This window comes from Haematobia irritans, chromosome 2 (genome assembly GCF_050003625.1).
Source record: "Haematobia irritans isolate KBUSLIRL chromosome 2, ASM5000362v1, whole genome shotgun sequence".
NCBI lineage: Eukaryota > Metazoa > Arthropoda > Insecta > Diptera > Muscidae > Haematobia > Haematobia irritans.
Window position 1 is genome coordinate 204,392,022 of NC_134398.1, and position 25,155 is coordinate 204,417,176.

General features: G+C 27.5%; 1 protein-coding gene across 4 annotated transcripts in view; it reads left to right on the forward strand.

Moving 5' to 3' along the window:
* The window catches only part of Pgant5 (polypeptide N-acetylgalactosaminyltransferase 5), a 186,222-nt gene that overhangs the window by 15,731 nt on the left and 145,336 nt on the right, over positions 1-25,155 (forward strand). For all 4 annotated transcript variants that reach the window (XM_075297278.1, XM_075297281.1, XM_075297276.1 and 1 more), the window contains exon 3: positions 12,185-12,219. The gene's annotated coding sequence lies outside the window, so the exon portion shown is untranslated. The remainder of the gene's footprint in view (positions 1-12,184; positions 12,220-25,155) is intronic.

The window sequence follows — 25,155 nt, forward strand, 5'->3', positions numbered from 1 at the left end:
TTGGTGTCTCACTATCTAATGGCATATAAATCTGATGTGTGAGCCAAACCAATTTTTCAAATTGGAACAAAAACAAAAAAAAAAAAAACGGTCTATATGCAATTGTCATTCAAATTCGTTTGAACTATGCGGTGGGGTGGTAGATTGGTAGGCATTTGTGGATTTGTGTAACCGGAACAATTTGTCAACCATCTATCTATTCATTCATGATAGCAATACCAAAATTCATTTTGGGATATTTTAATTGAATTTTAAAAGGAAATAATTAAATTTGCATATATTGCACAGTGTGAAATATTAAAATGTGGTTATTTAAGAAAAATATATGCCCATAGGACTGAAAGGGGATGGTCAAAATCTTTTCTGCAAAGGAAACAAATGTCAATCGTATATATGTCGCACAATGACCGCAGCGTTTTGGTATTTACGGCGTAGCGGTTGAAGTGCTGTGATAAATTGGTTATAGAAGCATCGGCAATTGTAATTTCAAATTTAATAGAATGAAAATATCTATAAACATTTGTTATTACAAAGTAGGTTCTACACCCTATTTTCCTATTTTCCGTCAGAGAACAGAACTGTGTCACGGCGATGTATGATATTTGAGAGAAACGCAGACAAAAACTGCATTATATTAGAGAAATTTATTTTACCTTTCCTCATGATTGCCACATACTAACGTAGTTTCATTCCACAGTTTCGTTCTCTTGTTCTCTCTGATGTATTATTTACAATAACAAACATTTTGAACTCTTTTGCTCTCGTTAGTTATATTAAATCGCTTATGGCAATCCCTTATAAACGTAATTGCATTTGATATGTTTATGATACATTTGATAACTGTTTGTCTCTTGCTCTCAATTGTAGTTTTTTATATTACTCTCAAACACTGCAATGCTCAAGTTTATAAATTAGAAGTATCTCTCTGTCAACTTCCCATAAACAATTGTTAACTGTTTGTCTCTTGCTCTCAATTGTATGCAATCTTCAGGTTTATGGGAATGTATTACATATCTCCTGTTGCCTGTTGTATTGCAATGTAATCCGTTAGATTTTCTCAATGGTATACAAGCACCCAGCGTCATGCCCCCAAAAATGAAAAAAAAAATAATTTTTTACCATAAAACAAGAAATAATTCTAAGGCAATTTTGAAAGCATTCATGTCTACACATCTTCCCAGGTAAAAATGATAAACAGCCAGTTAGTCCTCATCTATGCTACATCAGATGATCCCCCATAGGGGATTTTATGTTAAGTCTTAATATTTTGGCATGTAAGAAGAACAAATAGAAGAAGAATAAATGTCAGGAGTTCGATATGGGACATTGCATGAAAACATTTACGACCAATAATTGGCATTATTTAAGTATTTACAATTTTTATTATTCCAAAGATGCGAAATCACAGTTTAATGAATATTTCCTTAAAACAAATCTTGCATACCTTTGTCCTTTCCAAAAAAAGCGAAGTGGGGCTAAATATAAGTCCTCTTCAAGCTAAAGACATTTTATATAAACAACTTCTATTAAAGTTAATTTAAAATTACAATAAATATTTTATATATGTAATTCACATTTAAGTTCTGTTTGAAATATAGTAAACTAGAGTAAAATATTTCATCAAACACTTCATTAACTGCCCCATATGTATGGACTACTATCTAATAGTATCCAGCCTAAGGTACTTCATCATGTTCTATGGGAGTAAGTTTTGGGTTATGTCGTATTTGTAGATATTTTTTTCAACATCTTTTCGACAATCCATGAAAACTCCTCCCGGGGTGTTTAGATATGCTCTGTTGAAGTTTCATCCTCTAGTAGTTTATGTTATCCACTACCGCTTTTACTGTTGAGAACAAGTGCAACAAGCATTGAATTGCTTTCACAGACAATCTAATGTAAGTACTGCCAAAGACAAAGAGTATTTGTGGGATTTCTGGTCTGTCATTGAATTTTTGGATATTTCAAAATTTTAGCCAGTGGATGTAATGCACTTTATATGGATATATGTGATATGTATTGCAACCAAATTAAAGTTGCTATACTTTCTAAACCGCTCATCTGAAAGCTGACAGATTTATTCCAGTGGCAGTTCATTTTATTGTTCAACATTTTATTTCTGTAGAAAATTTTGTCAAAATTTTATTTCTATAGAGAATTTTGTTAAAATTTTATTTCTATAGAAAATTTTGTCAAAATTTTATGTCTGTAGAAAATTTTGTGAAAATTTTATTGCTATAGAACTTTTGTCAAAATTTTATTCCTATAGAAAATTTTGTCAAAGTTTTATATCTATAGAAAATTTGTTAAAATTTTATTTCTATAGAAAATTTTGTCAAAATTTTATTTCTATAGAAAATTTTGTCAAAATTTTTCTATAGAAAATTTTGTCAAAATTTTTCTATAGAAAATTTTGTCAAAATTTTATTTCTATAGAAAATTTTGTCAAAATTTTATTTCTATAGAAAATTTTGTCAAAATTGTATTTCTATAGAAAATTTTTTCAAAATTTTATTTCTATAGAAAATTTTGTCAAAGTTTTATTTCTATAGAAAATTTTGTCAAAATTTTATTTCTATAGAAAATTTTGTCAAAATTTTATTTCTATAGAAAATTTTGTGAAAATTTTATTTCTATAGAAAATTTTGTCAAAATTTTATTTCTATAGAAAATTTTGTCAAAATTTTTCTATAGAAAATTTTGTCAAAATTTTTCTATAGAAAATTTTGTCAAAATTTTTCTATAGAAAATTTTGTCAAAATTTTATTTCTATAGAAAATTTTGTCAAAATTTTATTTCTATAGAAAATTTTGTCAAAATTGTATTTCTATAGAAAATTTTTTCAAAATTTTATTTCTATAGAAAATTTTGTCAAAGTTTTATTTCTATAGAAAATTTTGTCAAAATTTTATTTCTATAGAAAATTTTGTCAAAATTTTATTTCTATAGAAAATTTTGTCAAAATTTTATTTCTATAGAAAATTTTGTCAAAATTTTATTTCTATAGAAAATTTTGTCAAAATTGTATTTCTATAGAAAATTTTGTCAAAATTGTATTTCTATAGACAATTTTGTCAAAATTTTATATCTATAGAAAATTTTGGTCAAAATATTATTTCTATAGAAAATTTTGTCAAAATTTTATTTCTATAGAAAATTTTGTCAAAATTTTATTTCTATAGAAAATTCTGTCAAAATTTTATTTCTATAGAAAATTTTCTCAAAATTTTATTTCTATAGAAAATTTTGTCAAAATTTTATTTCTATAGAAAATTTTGTCAACATTTTATTTTTATAGACAAAAATTTTATTTCTATAGAAAATTTTGTCAAAATATTATTTCTATAGAATATTTTGTCAAAATTTTATTTCTATAGAAAATTTTGTCAAAATTTTATTTCTATAGAAAATTTTGTCAAAATTTTATTTCTATAGAAAATTTTGTCAAAATTTTATTTCTACAGAAAATTTTGTCAAAATTTTATTTCTATAGAAAATTTTGTCAAAATTTTATTTCTATAGAAAATTTTGTCAAATTTTATTTCTATAGAAAATTTTGTCAAAATTGTATTTCTATAGAAAATTTTGTCAAAATTGTATTTCTATAGACAATTTTGTCAAAATTTTATATCTATAGAAAATTTTGTCAAAATTTTATTTCTATAGAAAATTTTGTCAAAATTTTATTTCTATAGAAAATTTTGTAAAAATTTTATTTCTATAAAAAATTTTGTCAAAATTTTATTTCTATAGAAAATTTTGTCAAAATTTTATTTTTAAAGAAAATTTTGTCAAATTTTTATTTCTATAGAAAATTATGTGAAAATTTTATTTCTATAGAAAATTTTGTCAAAATTTTATTTCTATAGAAAATTTTGTCAAAATTTTATTTCTATAGAAAATTTTGTCAAAATTTTATTTCTATAGAAAATTTGTCAAAATTTTATTTTTAAAGAAAATGTTGTAAAAAAACTTGTGTAACACAATTCTTTGCGTGAGGTGTATTTCCTTTTGAAGATATTATTTCAACGTTCACCCTGTATTTCTTGCGGGACTTGCAAACTTTTTAAATGACCCCCTATTCTATAGAAAATTTGTTCGAAATTTTATTTCTATAGAAAATTTTGTCAAAATTGTATTACTAAAGAAATTTTTGTCAGTATTTTATTTCTATAGAAAATTTTGTCAAAATTTTATTTCTATAGAAAATTTTGTAAAAATTTTATTTCTATAAAAAATTTTGTCAAAATTTTATTTCTATAGAAAATTTTGTCAAAATTTTATTTTTAAAGAAAATTTTTGTCAAATTTTTATTTCTATAGAAAATTTTGTCAACATTTTATTTCTATAGAAGATTTTGTGAAAATTTTAGTTCTATAGAATATTTTGTCAAAATTTTATTTCTATAGAAAATTTGTTCAAAATTTTATTTCTATAGAAAATTTTGTCAAAATTTTATTTCTATAGAAAATTTTGTCAAAATTGTCAAATTCTATAGAAAATGTTGTCAAAATTTTATTTCCATAGAAAATTTTGTCAACATTTTATTTCTATAGAAGATTTTGTAAAAATTTTAGTTCTATAGAATATTTTGTCAAAATTTTATTTCTATAGAAAATTTGTTCAAAATTTTATTTCTATAGAAAATTTTGTCAAAATTTTATTTCTATAGAAAATTTGTCAAAATTTTATTTTTAAAGAAAATGTTGTAAAAAACTTGTGTAACACAATTCTTTGCGTGAGGTGTATTTCCTTTTGAAGATATCATTTCAATGTTCACCCTGTAGTTCTTGCGGGACTTGCAAACTTTTTAAATGACCCCCTATTCCTTGCGGCATCTTTTGGAAAACTTTGGCAAAAGACAAAACAATCCCCTGCCCCCCAAACATTTTGTGTAATAATTTCATCAGAATTTTCAATTCAATATTTGTAAAATTGTTGCACATTTACACGCTTTATACGAGTACGCTCTTGAGATATTCAATCAAAGGAATTTGATGGGAAAATAATACTTCCTTCTGAAAATACCAAAAAACTATGAACAAAAAACACTTGGGAAAGTTTCTATTGAACTTTTAACCAAAGAGCCAAATACCATTGGACCAAAACAAAAAAAAAAGAAACCCATGGCCTTAAACATATAATCTCTCTCTTGTTCAACTTTACAACGATAAATTTTAAGATGAACGTCGACCACTTAGCATTCTCTGCTAATGTTCTTCCTCGACGACTTTGCAGTCCTATGGGAAACGATGATGTGCCCTGTTATTCAAAGAATGATGACAATGTTGAAAAGTGTTTTTTGTTGAATATTTTCCATATGGGTCATACTTCGTTCATGGAATGATGGGTTTTGGGAAAATGTGTTATACACTTACAATATTGCTGACTCGGCAAATTTCTATTGATTTAACACGGTGAGTGAATAATATGACACAAAAAGGAGAAGTAAATATTGAAAAAAACGTTAAAAGAAGATCAACAAAGGTGTGAAAATCTTGTAAAAATCCAAAGAAGAGGCAAAGATGAACACTAAAAAAAGTTTGTAAAAAGAAATATAACACTTGTAACATCGTCTTCCCAATTCTACATTTAGTTCAATGATAAGGCATATGCTTTTTATGGTCGAGTACGAACATTACCCAGCAAACAAAGCGTAGTCCAAAAAGCAATGAATATATTACTTTTGGATCCGAAAGTGGTGCTCCAATGGCTCGAAAGCAATGAATTTTATATGGGCTGGATTGATTTCGTATTAGTTCTTCAGATGTCAAGCTATTTCAGTATTTCGAATTTAATTTTTGTTGGGTAGGTGTGAAATTATTTAGAGAAATTGTGAAACCCTCAGAAATAGATCAGAATTGCTAAAAAGAGATTAGAAAGCTTTTTGGTCTTCGTACGAAACTGGGATTTTTGACTTTTCTGTTATAACTTTTTTTGTATAACAGTTTGTAATAATACCCTGCGCTACACTGTGGATTATAAGTTAGTGCATATGTCTGCAACATTCACAAGGAGACGAAATTGACACATGGTTCCGTTGGCAATAATGCTCCGGACCGGCCCTTAAGTCGGTCTAGCCATGTAGGTCGCATAATAGAACCCCATTGATTTTGGAAGAAATTGGTTTCGATATAGATACGAGTATAGCTGCCACATATATCTTCCGCTTCATTTACATTCATATGACCAGAATAAATGTCTCCATTTGTAAAATCAGTGCCAATTTATTTGGAAACGCCTAAAGTCCTACCCCATAGCTCAGACATTGCTCTTGCTGAATATGAATTTTTCCGATCGATGATTCATGTCCTGGCTATTAAAATCCGTATGTTGTCAGAATGATGGGAATAAGTAGCGATGATCAATAGGTTAGTGTAGGCATTGTGGCAGCCCGATATTTTTAGGCTTACTTAGACTATTCAGTCCATTGTGATATCACAGTGATGTTTTCGTTCAATGACAAAGGCGTTCCAAACTGAACGGCGTTCCAAACTGCGGCGAAACCACTTAGAGAAGCTTTAAAAAACCCAAAAATGTCATCGCGTTACTGAGAGGGGATAATCCATCGTTGAAAAACATTTTGGTGTTTGGTAGAAACTGGTATTGAATTCATGTCCCTGTGTATGATAACTAACCATTGCACCATGGTAGCTCCCAGCGATGGACAATACTTCGATTGATCTGTACGTTATAATTTTGTTCCGAATAAATTTCAAACATTTGAAAAATGTTCGAATTTAAAGTTTACGCTCCAAAAAACTTTGTATAACAGTTTGTATAACAGTATAATAATCAAATTAAAATCGAAATTAAAAAAATCCCTAGTTTTATATCATTTACGATTTTCTATTAATATCATAATCACTTCAGCTAAATAGTGACCTAACCTAGATTTGATTAAACACTCACCGACGATGATTGATAAGGATAAAGACAAAATTTTATATACGTTGTATATAATTTGAATGCGAGTTCATTATAAGATTTGTGAATTCTAAATATTGATGATGGAATACAACCAAATAACTATTTTAACAAATAAAATCAGTTTTTATTCATAGCCAAATGATAATAAAATGAAAAAATCTTAGAAGTGTTGTATAACAGTTATACAAAAATGTTTGTGAGACAATCAATGCAATACCATACTTTTACAAATTTATCTGTTGCTATGAATAACAAACAATTTTATAGGTATTTATAACAATATAATTATTTTTATAACAGTATAACATTTGCTCACAAGTATAATAGTTAAATTCAAATTATTATGAACTTAAAATGTAAACAATTTTCATAGTTTTACGTCATATACTATTTCCTAATAATATTGTATATATTTATACACAAACACAACAGAAGATTCGTATAACAGTTATACAAAAAATGAACTTTATCCAATAGAATTCGTCTGCAACTATAAATAACAAATAATGCGATTATTTTTATAACAATATCACAGTATAACAGTTTTTCAAAACAGTTATAACAGTTAAAATCCAATAATAATGAAATTAAAATTTATGCAATTTTGATAGTTTTACATCATTTAAAATTGTTTGCTGATAATATTGTTTATAGCTTTAGTTTGAAACTATAAAAGAGGAAAATGGTAAATTAAACGGTCTCATTTCAAATGTTGCATTTGAAGCATTCGATCAACGAAAATTTGTAGATTTCTTACTGTTTTGATAGATTGATAGAATTGTTGATATTTTGGTAGATTTTGCAAAATATTCCTCTTCAACTAAGATGAACTTCATAAATTTTTAATAGAAATAAAACTTTCGGTTATAGCATAATTTTCGCAAAGAAAATGCACTCAATTGTTTCTACATTCACCTTCAATTATCATTTGCAAAATATTTGTAAGACAATATAATAGAAAGTTAAAAAATATATACCCATCTTAAACTTTGTTGATTAAATCAAATTAATATAGTACCTGTGTTTATGGCACACAAAGAGCTACGAAGTTTGGATAGAAGTGTGAGCGTGACACGTCCGTGAGTCGGTAAAAACATTCCAACCAAAAACACGAGAATCTCGTTCAGAAAAAATTCACGCTTAGTTTAAAATGACACTCACGGTATGGTCATGAATAAAAACAATTCAAATTGGGTCAATTGTAGATTCATGAAAACATAAAAAATTGTTTTGAATCACAAGAATTGACGTGTCACAAAAATGTTCGTGAATCGTGAGAATTGTTGCGAGTGACTAAAATTTTCGATAATTATCGTGAATGTTGTTCCTGATTGAGTGATTGTGAATAGGACATTTCATTTCGAGAATGTGCATGAAGGTGAATTCCTTCTACGTGCGTGAGCAAAAAAATGTTCCTTTGTGAGTGTGAGTGTGAGTGAAATTTCACTCACGTACCCATTCCTAGTCTAGAATTTATGTGCCTCGAAGAGTGTTAATATTCCCTAGAATACCTAAGGAGGTGTCTTTAGTGAATCCAAGCAACTATCATCACCAGGTTATCCAGGTTACTCGTCTTGGAATTTTCCCTCCCCCCCTTCTTCATATGCATCCTTTGCTATCTCTGATAGCCATTGCAGGCAGGTAGCACATAATGATACCTTTTCATTTGGTTGACTTGGAAGAAGCGTTGCCTGCATTTGAACATTTTCAAATTTATGTGCTTGGAAAACTTCATCGTCTTTATGTTGTGTTAGCCAAGAACATAGGCAATAATGATGAGGATGATGATTATGGTATGCAAGTTGTTTGCCTTAGGATTGTTTTTCTTGTTCGCCATAGATCCAGAAATAGCTATGCTGAAGCTATTTTATTCTGGATTGTTTATTCTTTTTTTGTGGAGGTTTCGTTCGTCTCCTTGATTGGGGGGCTTGGTATAATTAAAAACAGGTTAGGACCAATGATGTTTATGATGGTGCTGTTCTCTTTCTTCATCTTCTCATTCTTCGTTGTAATGTCCTGATCAGAGTTTGGTGTGCCACCATCATCATTGAGTTTAGTCGAATAGATTTTTTCTAAAGCCAACTTATAGCTATTAAAAATAGCAATGAAATCAATTTTAAGGAGATGGTTTCTTTTTTGAAAAAAAAAAACCAAAACAAAAACCCCTCATCTGTGTAGATACCTTATTACCAGAATAAGAATCATTACGAAGGGGTGGGGTTTAAGCACCGTTTTGGTATTTTTTGTTGTATGAGCTATACATCTAGGTTTTATTCCCATCGATTAACTTCTTTGAAAACATTAACGATTCATTGGAAAAAAGGATTTACAGTTCTTATCAGAATAACTTCACTATCAACGTCATTCAAACTAAATGGTAAAGCCCATTGAAACAATCCATCAACAAAACATTGGTAACAATTCCCTCCAATGAAAAGCAGCAAACAACATAGGAATTTGAAAGGTAGACATTCCGCCAGCAATGATACTTTGATTTTGTTTTCTTTTTTTCCTATCTCTCCGATGCTTTGAAAGAAACACCGACAATAGACCACATAACAATATGTCATAATTGCTTTCGTCTACGAAATCATAATGTCTATCCCATATAGACTACTCTTGTTTGCCTTGTCAAAGTCATTGTAAATAAATGTCTTGGAATGAAGGGGGTAACAGTAGTTTCAAATAATTATTGAAAATAAAATATCTGATAGAAATTTATATAAAAATATAAAATCAAAATATGAAAATGGAAATATGAATATGAATAGAACTCCCGAAAAACTAATTGACTAGGACTGCCACAAATGGTAGAATTCTATGAAATAAAATTTTGACAAAATTTTCTATGGAAATGAAAATTTGACAAAATTTTCTATAGAAATAAAATTTTGATAAAAAATTCAATAGAAATAAATATTTGATAAAATTTTCTATAGAAATAACATTTTGACATAAATTTCCATAGAAATAAAATTTTGACAGAATTTTCTATAGAAATAAACTACTGACAAAATTTTCTATAGAAATAAAATTTTGACAACACTTTCTATAGAAATAAAATGTTGACAAAATTTTCTATAGAAATAAAATATTGACAACATTTTCTATAGAAGTAAAATTTTGACAAAATTTTCTATAGAAATAAAATTTTGAAAAAAATTTTCTATAGAAATAAAATTTTGAACAAATTTTCTATAGAAATAAAATTTTGAACAAATTTTCTATAGAAATAAAATTTTGACAAAAGTTCTATAGCAATAAAATTTTCACTAAATTTTCTACAGAAATAACATTTTGACAAAATTTTCTATAGAAATAAAATTTTGACAATATTTTCTATAGAAATAAAATTTTTGTCTATAAAAATAAAATGTTGACAGAATTTTCTATAGAAATAAAATTTTGACTAAATTTTCTATAGAAATAAAATTTTGACAAAATTTTCTATAGAAATAAAATTTTGACAAAATTTTCTATAGATATAAAATTTTGACAAAATTGTCTATAGAAATAAAATGTTGACAAAATTTTCTATAGAAATACAATTTTGACAAAATTTTCTATAGAAATAAAATTTTGACAACATTTTCTATAGAAATAAAATTTTGACATAAATTTCTATAGAAATAGAATTTTGACAAAATTTTCTATAGAAATAAAATTTTCACAAACTTTTCTATAGAAATAAAATTTTGACAAACATTTCTATAGAAATTAAATTTTGACAACATTTTCTATAGAAATACAATTTTGACAAAATTTTCTATAGAAATAAAAATTTGATTAAATTTTCTATAGAAAGAAAATATCTACAAAATTTTCTATAGAACTAAAATTTTGACAAAATTTTCTATGGAAATAAAATTTTTACAAAATTTTCTATAGTAAAAAATTTTGTCAAAATTTTTTATAGTAAAAAAATTGTGACAAAATCTCTATAAAAATTAAATGTTGATAAAATTTTCTATAGAAATAAAATTTTGACAAAATTTTCTGTAGAAATAAACTATTGACAAAATTTTCTATAGAAATTTAATTTTGACAAAATTTTCTATAGTAAAAAAATTGATAAAATTGTCTATGGAGATAACATAAATAAATCAAATTTTGACAAAATTTTCTATGGAAATAAAATGTTGACAAAATTTTCTATGGAAATAAAATGTTGACAAAAATTTCTATGGAAATAAAATTTTGACAAAATTTTCTATAGAAATAAAATTTTACATAAATTTCTATAGAAATAAAATTTTGAGAAAATTAGAAATAAAATTTTCACAAACTTTTATATAGAAATAAAATTTTGACAAAATTTTCTATAGAAATAAAATTTTGACAAAATTTTCTGTGGAAATAAACTTTTGACAACATTTTCTATAGAAATAAAATTTTAACAACATTTTCTATAGAAAGAAAATATCGACAAAATTTTCTATACAAATAAAATTTTAACAACATTTTCTATAGAAAGACAATATCGACAAAATTTTCTATACAATTAAAATTTTGACAAAATTTTCTATAGAAATAAAATTTTGACAAAATTTTCTTAGAAAAAAAAATGTTGACAAAATTTTCTATAGAAATAAAATATTGACAAAATTTTCTATAGAAATAAAATTTTGACAAAATTTTCTATAGAAATAAAATTTTGACAAAATTTTCTATAGATATAAAATTTTGAGAAAATCTTCTATGGAAATAAACTATTGGCAATATTTTCAATAGTAAACAATTTTTGACAAAATTTTCTATAGTAAAAAACTTTTGACAAAATTTTCTATCGAAATAAAATTTTTACATGAATTTCTATAGGAATAAAATTTTGACAACATTTTCTATAGAAACAAAATTTTTATAAATATTTCTATAGAAATAAAATTTTGATAAAATTTTCTATGGAAATAACATTTTGACAATAATTTCTATAGAAATACAATTTTGACAAAATTTTCTATAGAAATATAATTTTGACAAAATTTTCGATAGAAATAAAATTTTGACAAAATTTTCTATACAAATAAACTATTGACAAAATTTTCTATACAAATAAACTATTGACAAAATTTTCTATAGAAATAAAATTTTGAAAAAATTGTCTATGGAAGCAAAATTTTGACAAAATCTCTATAAAAATAATTCAGTGTATAAAGGCGCTACATTTAGCAGTATATACTAATTGAAATCAAAATATATAAAGAATAAATGAGTCTTGTGGAATATTATAAAGTTTTATTTCCTTTTTGTACAGATTTTTCTACAAATATAAAAATTCAAACTCCACACGTAAGTGTACTTTTTCATTTAATTATATCGTTTCTATTTAATTATATTTGTTTGCTTTATTGTAATATTTTTCTTTAATAATAACAAAAATTTTCTATGAATACCTATTTTGTTATTTTTTTTTTACTAAATACAATTATTGTTTATATCTCTTCCTAGCTCCTTATATTTCATTTGTCTTCAGTTTGTGTTATGACAAAGTACAATAAAGGTTTTTAAGCTTTACACTTTATCATTGTACATTGTTTTTTGTCCATTGTTATATTTATTTGTAATTTGAGATAATAGCCTCCAGTAACAATTTCATCTAGATGGTCTTTGGTCAACTTCCATCTTAATTCAAGTACTAACAGTGTCTTTCCTTTTAATGACGTTTCTTTTGTTGTTGACCATATTTAAAAAGCTAAAATATAAACATTTTGCAATACCCCACACCCATTACGGCAAATGTGTGACAATAAAACTTATCAAGTATTATTTTAATTGCTTTCATTTAACAAATAAAGGAAAAATAATGCAATGACCAACAATGGTAAACACATAAATATGCTGTTTATCACGTTATGTTATTGTTGTTATTATTACTACATTTTTCATTTGTTTTACTTCCATTTAATGTTTCTGTTTGAGTTTTCTTATGCAAGAAAAGATTACTAGATTGAATATTTTTTGTAGGAAATTTAAAATCAAAATTTTATTTCTATAGAAAATTTTGTAAAAATTTTATTTCTATAGAAAATTTAGTCAAAATTTTATTTCTATAGAAATTTTTATTAAAATTTTAGTTCTATAGAAAATTTTGTCAAAATTTTATTTCTATAGAAAAATTTGTCAAAATTTTATTTCTATAGAAAAATTTGTCAAAATTATATTTCTATAGAAAACTTTGTCAAAATTTTATTTCTATTGAAAATTGTGTCAAAATTTTATTTCTATAGAAAATTGTGTCAAAATTTTATTTCTATAGAAAATGTTGTCAAAATTTTATTTCTATAGAAAATTTTGTCAAAATTTTATTTCTATGGATAATTTTATTTTTACAAAATAAAAAAATTATCAACGTTTTATTTCTATACCTTTAGAGAGACAATTTTACCATTAAAATAAAACTTTGTTGGTGAAAAATTAATCATAAAAATGCAAACATAAATATTCACTTTAGTCGCCACCCTAATAAAATATTTTATAAAAGTTTGCAAATAATACCTTGGGCGGCGAGTATAAATGTAAATTCATTCATTGAAATTTACATAGAAAAATATAAATAATATCCATACAACAACTGTATTTATTCATAAAAGCAGAGTTTCATTTCCTCTTCACGTTTTGTTATGTCGAAGGATGTAATTATTCCCAAAACAGCTGCTACTGTTATATTGTTGGCAATACAATGTTAGTTTCCAAATAATTAATTTTGCTTTCAATTAAACTATCGTGTGGACGTATGGGAGTATTGTTTTGGAAACTTTGTTTTGGATGTAGTAAATGGCTATTAGCTATTGGATACTGTAGAAATTCAATATGGCAATTTAAAATTTGATTACTGAAAATGACAAATGAAAATATACTAAATATGTGTATCTGTTTTACATATCAACAGAGGGATCTAAATTACAAAATTAAAAAATATAAAATCATTTTATGTTAGCTATAACGCCCCCTTTTTTTGGAGAATATCATTCTTTAACTATCAATATGCATGGAAATACCAGGGGTTACAACCACAGTTGCCACAGTTGGTATGGTATAATTCTACCAAAAATTTTAAATTTTTTACGGTTTGGTAGATTGGTATAATTCTTGACGTTTTTGCAAAATAATTATATTTTGCAAAATAATTCTCTTCATAAATTTTCCAATAGAAAAATAATAAATCAAGCTTGAAAAATAAATTTTCTATAAAAATAAAATTTTGACAAAATTTCCTATAAAAATTAAAATTAAAAAAAAAGATCTTATAGAAATATAATTTTTACAAAATTTTCTATAGAAATAACAGTTTGACAAAATTTTCTATAGAAATAAAATGTTGACAAAATTTTCTATTGATATACAATTTTGACTAAATTGTCGATAGAAATAAAATTTTGAAAAAAAATTTCTATAGAAATACAATTTTGACAAAATTTTCAATAGAAATAAAATTTTGACAAAATTTTCTATAGAAATAAAAATTTGACAAAATTTTCTATAGATATACAATTTTGAGAAAATTTTCTATAGAAATAAAATTTTGAGAAAATTTTCTATAGAAATAAAATTTTGAGAAAATTTTCTATAGATATACAATTTTGACAAAATTTTCTATAGAAATAAAATTTTGAAAAAAAATTTCTATAGAAATAAAATTTTGACAAAATTTTCAATAGAAATTAAATTTTGACAACATTTTCATGGAAATAAAATTTTGACAACATTTTCTATAGAAATAAAATTTTGACAACATTTTCTATAGAACTAAACTTTTAATAAAATTGTCTATAGAAATAAAATTTTGACAAAATTTTCTATAGAAGTAAAAATTTGACAAAATATTCTATAGAAATAAAATTTTGAGAAAATTTGCTATAGAAGTAAACATTTGACAAAATTCTATAGAAATAAAAATTCGACAAACTTTTCTATAGAAATAAAAATTTGACAAAAATCTTTAGAAATAAAAATTTTACAAACTTTTCTATAGAAATAAAATTTTGAGAAAATTTTCTATAGAAATAAAATTTTGAGAAAATTTTCTATAGATATACAATTTTGACAAAATTTTTTATAGAAATAAAATTTTGAAAAAAACTTTCTATAGAAATAAAATTTTGACAAAACTTTCAATAGAAATTAAATTTTGACAACATTTTCATGGAAATAAAATTTTGACAACATTTTCTATAGAAATAAAATTTTAATAAAATTGTCTATAGAAATAAAATTTTGACAAAATTTTCTATAGAAGTAAACATTTGACAAAATTCTATAGAAATAAAAATTCGACAAACTTTTCTATAGAAATAAAAATTTGACAAAATTCTTTAGAAATAAACATTTTACAAACTTTTCTATATAAATAAAATTTCGACAAAATTTTCTGTAGAAATAAAATTTTGACAAAATTTTCGATAGAAATAAAATTTTGACAAAATTTTCTATAGAAATAAAATTTTGACAAAATTTTATTTCTATAGAAATAAAATTTTGACAAAGTTTTCTATAGAAATAAAATTTTGACAAAATATTCTATAGAATAAAAAATTTGACAAAATATTGTATAGAAAAAAAAATTTGATAAAATTTTCTATAGAATTAAACATTTGGTAAAATGTTTTATAGAAATAAAATTTTGACAAAATTTTCTATAGAAATAAAATTTTGACAACATTTTCTATAGAAATAAAATTTTGACAAAATTTTCTATAGAAATAAAATTTTGACAAAATTTTCTATAGAAATAAAAATGTGACAAACTTTTCTATATAAATAAAATTTTGACAAAATTCTCTGGAGAAATAAAATTTTGACAAAAAGAAAAAAAAGACATAAAATTTTCTTTAGAAATAACATTTTTACAAAATTTTCTATACAAATAACATTTTGACAAAATTTTCTATAGAAATAGCATTTTGACAAATTCTCCTGTAGAAATAAAATTTTGACAAAATTTTCTTTAGAAATAAAATTTTGACAAAATTTTCTATGGAAATAAAATATTTGCAGAATTTTCTAAAGAAATAAAATATTGACAAAATTTTCTATAGAAATAAAATTTTACAAAATAAGCTTTTTCGTTTGGTAGTTCTTTTGTACAATTTTCTCAATATTTTGGTTGTTGGTATTAGTCCCTCACATATCCCATAAGCTATATAACCTATTTTAAATACAATTTCAGGCTCAATTGATGTCTTAAAAAATGCGTCCTTTATGTATTTTTAAATAGAAAAATTATTCTTAAACAAATTTGATTTTTTTATGAGGCTTCTTCCATACTTTTGCTCCCTATATTTCTTTCTCTTATGAAATGATGACAACAATGGTTAACAAAAATATTTGTGGGGAAATTACGAGAAAAGAAAAAAAATACCCAAACATTTCAATGCAGATTTCATATTATGCTGTCACGCAATTTCCATGAAATTCTTGGTTATTTTCGAAATGATGAAAATATGTTAAAATGTGGGAGGTCCAGGAGGTGTCTTTGCCAACACACATTTGCCCCCAATACCATCCTAAAATATTATTGTGCATTAATTTTGCGTGTGTGCTTGAAAAATTTTTGTACTTCTACAAAATCGCTAGAATTAAAAATTAAATGGGTGTTAGCCCCCTGGGATGAAACACAATGTTAGTAAAAAAATATGGAAAATATAAAGCTTGCGCAATTTTGATGCAATTGTACAAAAGAGCATTTATGATTTATCGGGCGATACATATGTATCCGAGATATAGGACAATTTGAGTAATATTTACAATTTTTGCTACTCAGCAGTGGCAATTTTACAAGTACTATATTGGTTAAATCCCGCCAAGATATGTGGTCAATTGTGGGTTGTGATATATTATTTGGCCAATTCGGGCGATATTTCCACAAGTCGGAGCTTTATTTAAAATTCTACCATTCTGTGGAAAGTTTGGCATTACAGTGTGTAGAATATGACTACGATATGGGGAAATCATGACAGAATTTTGTGTAAAATGTGGGTATTTTGGCCATACTAGATCAAGATGGCACACTTAAATAGCATATTAAATGTATTCTCTGTGGAATCTATCGAGTCAATTGGAGGAAACTCCCATTGAAAATGGGTCTAAAATATGAAACATTCTACCATATTTCCCTTACTCTGGCGTACATATATATGGGAGCTATATCTAAATATGAACCGATTTTGACCAAATTTGACATGCATAGTTAGAATATTAATCCTGCTATCTCAACAAAAAACGTAAATGGGAGAATATCGTTTAGTATACCGATCGTCTTAGAATTAAATTCTGAGTCGATTTAGCGATGTCCGTCTGTCTGTCTGTCTGACTGTCCGTCTGTCTGTCTGTTGATGTATTTTTGTGTGCAAAGTACAGCTCGCAGTTTTAGTCCGATTGTCCTAAAATTTGGTATAGGGCCCTGTTTCGGCTCAAAGACGATCCCTAGTGATTTCAGATTTAGATATAGCTGCCATATATACATTTTTCACCGATCTGGTCATAATTGGCGTGTATATCAACCGATCTTCCTCAAATTCCGTACATCCGAATATTTTATGAGTCTTGAAAAACTTGCAAAATATTAGCCAAATCGGTTCAGATTTAGATATAGCTCCCATATATATATTTTAACCGATTTACACCCATATGACCACAGAGCCCAAAGTTTACTACAGATTTTCGTTAAATTTTGCACAGAGAGTAGAATTTACATTCTCCCAAGGCTTGGTAAATTTGATTGAAATCGGTTCAGATTTAGATATAGCTGCCATATATGCTTTTCGTCCGATTTGCACTTATATGGCCTCAAAAGGCAGAGTTTTGCCCTGACTTACTTCAAATTTTGCGCAAGGATTATGTTTAATAGCATAGGTAAGTGTACCAAATTTGGTTGAAATCGGTTCAGATTTAGATATAGCTCCCATATATATCTATCGCCCGATTTGCACTTATACGGCCCCAAAAGCGAGAGTTTTGCCGTGAGTTGCTTGAAATTTTGCACAAGGGTTACGTTTAATGATACTGTTATGTGCGACAAATTTTGTTATAATCGGTTCAGATTTACATATAGCTTCCATACATATCTTTCTGCCGATCTACACTCCTATGGCCCCAGAGGCCAATCTGTTATCAGTCTATCAAATTCTGTCCAGATCGAGTGATATTTAAATGTATGTATTTGGGACAAACCTTTACATATAGCCCCCAACACATTTGACGGATGTGATATGGTATCGAAAATTTCGATCTACAAAGTGGTGCAGGGTATAATATAGTCGGCCCCGCCCGACTTTCGACTTTCCTTACTTGTTCACAATGAAATTTGTTTGGACAATTTTGTATGTTTGTTTTTCGGGCATTCTTCATTTGGGACATTTTTCAAGGAGCCCAACGGTGACACTGCTTCAAACATGATTTTTTAATTAAAAAAAAAAACAAAAACTTTCAACCAAGGAATCAAAATCCTCAAAATTATTCTAATTATTTTTTATATTGAATCAAAAGATTCAAATTTCATATCTTAAAATTTTGATTGTTTAATCTTTCACATTAATTCAATATTTTTTTCCAGTGTAGCTACTTATCTGAATTAAATGTAGGTTTTGGCCGAACATTATTGGCGACGCGTTTCCCATTGTGGCAATATTCCTCTTTGGGTTCGTCGAAAAAGCAAAACTTCCCTCGAAACTTTTGTACAAACGTAATTTTGTTTTGAACTTCCTTCTGTTGGGATTCTTACGCTTTTATTGTTTTCCATCACCCACAAATGCCGTTTCTTGATGTTTTATATTTATTTATGTGGAAAATTTGGAAAACGCCTTTGCTATATTTGTTTATGTTTTGTGTTCTCTGCAATATTCACACAGCAATGATTTAAATAATTCTCTCTCTCTCACACTCACGCACACACATTCGAACTCACGCCAGCTTAAACTTGGGCGGAAACTGAGAAATATGCGTTTGAATGTATGGGTAAATAAATTTTTATTATAAAAGTTATAAGAAATGGTAGAAAATTTCAACAATTGCAATTTCCCAAGAAATATCCACAACAAAACGGACGGGACTCCGGTCCTCAAGCATTCTTAAGGTTGGTTCCAAGAATAAAAACAAAAGAGCAGCTAACAATTGTGGTTTCTTAAAAATGTATGCGTGTGCGTGAGTAGACAGCAAACATAATTTATTATACTCTCTAGGATTTGCCTATACCAAACTCCTGCTAAACTTATAAAGGAATGTAAAGTTGTGGTTCCATGGGTTTTTGGAAAATTGTTAAATTATATTTCTCAGTGGGTTTTGCATATATTTTCACATATTAGGATATTTTTCTTTCTTATAAAAATAACGCCAACATTTGAATGCAGTGTTGCCAATTTGGTGCTTTTAGCACCAAATTTAGTGCTTTTTGATTTCTAAAAAGCACCAAATTGCCTTTTTGGTGCCTTTTCAAAAAAAGCACCAACTTGGTGCTTTCTGGCATTTTCATTTAGTGCTTTTGGTGCTTTTTTTATTTTGAACAGTATTAAGTTTAATTAATACAAAAATTTTGATTAGACTTTCAAGAGCCAAAGAAACTCAAATTTATTGCCAAATATAGAATTTGATTGTTAGGAAGTTGGTATTGATTATTTTTATACCCTTCACCACTACTGTGGTACAGGGTATAATAAGTTTGTGCATTTGTATGTAACGCCAAGAAGGAGTAATCATAGACCAACCTTTTAGTATACGGATCGGCTTAGAATTAAATTCTGAGTCGATTTAGCGATGTCCGTCTGTCTGTCTGTCCGTCTGTCCGTCCGTCTGTCTGTCCGTCTGTCTGTCCGTCTGTCTGTCCGTCTGTCTGTCTGTCTGTTGATGTATTTTTGTGTGCAAAGTACAGCTCGCAGTTTTAGTCCGATTGTCCTCAAATTTGGTATAGGGTCCTGTTTCGGTTCAAAGACGATCCCTATTGATTTTGGAAAAAATCGGTTCAGATTAAGATATAGCTGCCATATATATTTTTCACCGATCTGGTCATAATTGGCGTGTATATCAACCGATCTTCCTCAAATTCCGTACATCCGAATATTTTATGAGTCTCGAAAAACTTGCAAAATATCAGCAAAATCGGTTCAGATTTAGATATAGCTCCCATATATAGCTTTCGCCCGATTTACACTCATATGACCACAGAGGCCAATGTTTAACTCCGATTTAGTTGAAATTTTGCACAGGGAGTAGAATTAGCATTGTAGTCATGCGTGCCAAATTTGGTTGAAATCGGTTCAGATTTAGATATATCTCCCATATATACCTTTCGCCCGATTTACACTCATATGAGCACAGAGGCCAATTTTTAACTCCGATTTAGTTGAAATTTTGCACAGGGAGTAGCATTAGCATTGTTACTTTGCGTGCCAAATTTGGTTGAAATCGGTTCAGATTTGGATATATCTCCCATATATAGCTTTCGCCCGATTTACACTCATATGACCACAGAGGCCAATTTTTAACTCCGATTTAGTTGAAATTTTGCACAGGGAGTAGAACTAGCATTGTAGCTATGCGTGCCAAATTTGGTTGAAATCGGTTCAGATTTAGTTCATATATATGTGTTTCTGATTTCGACAAAAATGGTCAAAATACCAACATTTTCCTTGTAAAATCGCCACTGCCTTATCGAAAGGTTGTAAAAATGACTCTAATTTTCCTAAACTTCTAATACATATATATCGAGCGATAAATCATAAATAAACTTTTTTGAAGTTTCCTTAAAATTGCTTCAGACTTAAACGTTTCCCATATTTTTTTTACTAACATTGTGTTCCACCCTAGTGCATTAGCCGACTTAAATTTTGAGTCTATAGGTTTTGTAGAAGTCTATCAAATTCTTCCAGATCGAGTGATATTTAAATGTATGTATTTGGGACAAACCTTTATATATAGCCCCCAACACATTTGACGGATGTGATATGGTATCGAAAATTTAGATCTACAAAGTGGTGCAGGGTATAATATAGTCGGCCCCGCCCGACTTTAGACTTTCCTTACTGGTTTAATTAATATTGTTATTTAGGGTATTCTGTAGGAAAGTCGAGCGATGTGAAAATGAATTGGACGAAAGCATTAAAACTGATCAAGGTGTATACTTGAATAGCGGTTCATAATGGTGAGTACTAAGTTTGATTTTTGCCGCTGAAGTGAAAACTATATCAATAAATATGGGCATACAATTATGAATTTTTGCTGCAAATTTTATTATAACTTGATGGGGAATAACCAAAAGCAAATTTTGTATTCCTTAAAATGATTTATTAAAGAAAAGTAATTGTGAAAAGCTCGATCTAATACCCACCTTAATACGTCTTCGGAAGTTTTTTTTTTTTTTTTTTTTTTTTTTTTTTTTTTTTTTTAGTAGAGCATTTAATTTTCGATTTTGTGGTGGATGGTGGTATGTTAGAAATTATAAAATTTTTTTGGTGCTTTTTGGCCTTGGGGAGTTGGCAACACTGTTTGAATGTCTAAAAAAGTTAGATGATCTTTCTCTGGTGATTTGCAAAAAAAAAAAAAACTAGAAAAACTAACTGTTTGTAACACCAAAAAGTGTCAATGTTATTATTCACATTTCCGGTTGTAACACCGGTCATGAATGTTTTAGTGTTTTATTTAAAACATGCCAAAAATTTGTTGGTTTTTAATTTAACCACAATCTCTGTATAGATGGTTGGTTATCTGTTTTGCAGTCATATTCAATCGTATACGAGGTACCTTATGAAAAGTTGGGAAATTTTAGAAAATTTTTAAAATATGAACATTTTTGAAGCAAGATTTTAATTTAAAAACAAGTAAGGAAAGTCTAAAGTCGGAAAGGGCCGATTATATTATACCTTTCACCACTATGTATACCAAAATTTTTGATACCATCTTAACACCTTCAAATTTGTTGGGAGCTATATAAAGGTTTATATTCCCATATACAAATATTTAAATATGAAGCGATTTTGAATTTTTTTTTTTAACTTTTACAAAATCTCTAGACTCAAAATTTAAATTAATAATATATATGGGAGTTATATCTAAATCTAAACCGATTTTGATAATATTTGGCATGCCTAGCAAGAATGTTATTCCTACGCTCTGTACAAAACTTCAAGTAAATCGGAGTGAAATTTTGACCGCGGGGGCCATATAAGTGCGTATCAGACGAAGGATATATATGACAGCTAAATCTAAACCGATTCCAACTAAATTTGGCATACATAGTAAAAATGTTAATTATATTCTTTGTGCACAATTTTAAGTAAATCGGAGTGAAATGTTGACCTATGGTGGTTATATGATTATAAATCGGACGGCAGATATATATGGGAGCTATATCTAAATCTGAACCGATTTCAACCAAATATATATAATGTTAGTTCTCCTCGCTGTGCAAAATTTTACGTAATTCGGGGTAAAGCTTTAACCAAATAAGATCCCGAAGATGTTGTGGATAATTTCTCCACGAAAATAAGATAAAGGTAAATAGTTAACTTATATAATATATTAAATAAATTACGAAGCCTTTATATTGAAAAGAACAAATATATTTTTGAGTCGTGATCTATTAAAAAAAACCCAAATAAGATCACAAAAATGTTGAGGATAATGCCTCTACGGAATAACTCTTAAATAAAATAAAACACTAAAGAATAATTGTTGAAATAAATCATTAAGACATTGCATTGACAAAGTAGTAATGAAATAAACCCGCAAAAATTTAGAAAAAATAACAAAACCAATTAAAATCTATTTAGAATTAGATAAGGCCCCAAATAACATCGCAAAAAAAGTTTGTGTATAATGCCTACACGGTATAACGCCCAAATAAAATAAACCCCCAAAGAATAAATTAAAAAAATAATTAAGCCAATGTATTAGAAGGAACAAATATACTTCTTGAGGTGATATTTCACAAAGTAGCAAATTTGTAAGTTTTCATGTGATTCATTGTGACATAAAGCCCCACAATGAAAAAATAAAATAAAGACCCATTTAAACAAATAAAAAATATAGAAGTGATATAAAGCCCCAACATTAAAATTCAATAAAGCTGGAAATAAGATCCGAAAAATGTTGTGGGTAATGCCTCTATGGAATAACCCTAAAAATAAAATAATCCCCTAATGAATAAATGTAATAAATAATTAAGCTAAAGGGTTAGAAAGAAGAAATATAGAATTTGGGGTGATATTCCACGCCCAAATAAAATAAAACTCAAAGAATAAATTACATAATTAAGCCAGTGTGTTGAAACAAATATAATTCTTGAGGTGATATTTCACAAAGTAACAAAGTTTTAATTTTTCTTCTGATTCATAGTGAAATAAAGCACCACAATAAAAAAAATAAATAAGGCCCGAATTAAACAAATCAAAAATATAGAAGTGATATAAAGACCCAAAATAAGAGCCCAAACATGTTGTGGATAATGCCTCTATGGAATAACCCCAAAAATAAATTAAACCCCTAAAGAATAAATGTAATAAACATTTAAGCTAAAGTTTTGGAAAGCAGAAGATTTTGGGGTGATATTTCACAAAGTAGCAAATTTTTAAGTTTTGATTTTATTCATTGTGAAATAAAGCCCCACAATGAAAAAATAAAATAAGGCACAATTAAAAAATTTGGAAGTGATATGTTTCATTGTGAAATAAAGCCCCAAAATTAGGAAATAAAAAACAAAAATGTTGTGGATAACGCCTCTTATGGAATAACACCAAAAATGAAATAAACCCCTAAAGAATAAATGTAATGTAACAATTAAGCCAAAGTGTTGGAAGGAAGAAATATAGATGACTTACTTTTGATTTGTTTTACTTATTAGACAAAGGGCTCAAATTCAGAGCCATAATTATACCCTGCGCCACACTGTGGAACAGGGTATTATAAGTTAGTGCATATGTTTGTAACACCCAGAAGGAGACGAGATAGACACATGGTGTCTTTGGCAATAATGCTCAGGGTGGGTCCCTGAGTCGATATAACCATGTCCGTCTGTCTGTCCGTCCGTCCTTCCGTCTGTCTGTGAACACATTTTTGTGATCAAAGTCTAGGTCGCAATTTAAGTCCAATCGCTTTCAAATTTGGCACATGTTCCTAATTTGGGTCAGAATAGAACCCTATTGATTTTGGAAGAAATCGGTTCAGATTTAGATATAGCTCCCATATATATCTTTCGCCCGATATGCACTAATATGGACCCAGCAGCCAGAGTTTTATACCGATTTGCTTGAAATTTTGTACAAACATAACACTTAGTCGTATAGTCAAGTGTGCAAAATTTGATTGAAATCGTTTCAGATTTAGATATAGCTCCCATATATATCTTTCGCCCGATATGGACTTATATGGCCCCAGAAGCAAGATTTTTGGCTGAATTTGGTTGAAATTTTGCACTAGGAGTACAATTAGTAGTTTAGTCAAGTGTGAAAAATTTGATTGAAATCGGTTCAGATTTATACATAGCTCCCATATATATCTTTCGCCCGATATGGACTAATATGGTCCTAAAAGCCAGAGTTTTGGCCCAATTTGGTCGAAATTTTGCACAGGGAATATACTTAGCATTATAGCTATGCGTGCCAAATTTGGTTGAAATCGATTCAGATTTAGATATAGCTCCCATATATATCTTTCGCCCGATATGCTCTTATATGGACCCAGAAGCCAGAGTTTTATCCCGATTAGCTTGAAATTTTGCACTAGGAGTACAATTAGTAGTATAGTCATGTGTGCCAAATTTGATAGAAATCGGTTCAGATTTAGATATAGCTCCCATATATATGTTTTTCTGATTTCGACAAAAAAGGTCAAAGTACCAACATTTTCCTTGTTAAATCGCCACTGCTTAGTCGAAAAGTTGTAAAAATGACTCTAATTTTCATTTCATATATATCGATCGATAAATCATAAATAAACTTTTGCGAAGTTTCCTTAAAATTGCTTCAGATTTAAATGTTTCTCATATTTTTTTACTAAAATTGTGTTCCACCCTAATGCATTAATCAACTTAAATTTTGAGTCTATAGATTTTGTAAAAGTCTATCAAATTCTGTCCAAATCGAGTGATATTTAAATGTATGTATTTGGGACAAACCTTTATATATAGCACCCAACACATTTGACGGATGTGATATGGTATCGAAAATTTAGATCTACAAAGTGGTGCAGGGTATAATATAGTCGGCCCCGCCCGACTTTAGACTTTCCTTACTTGTTTTT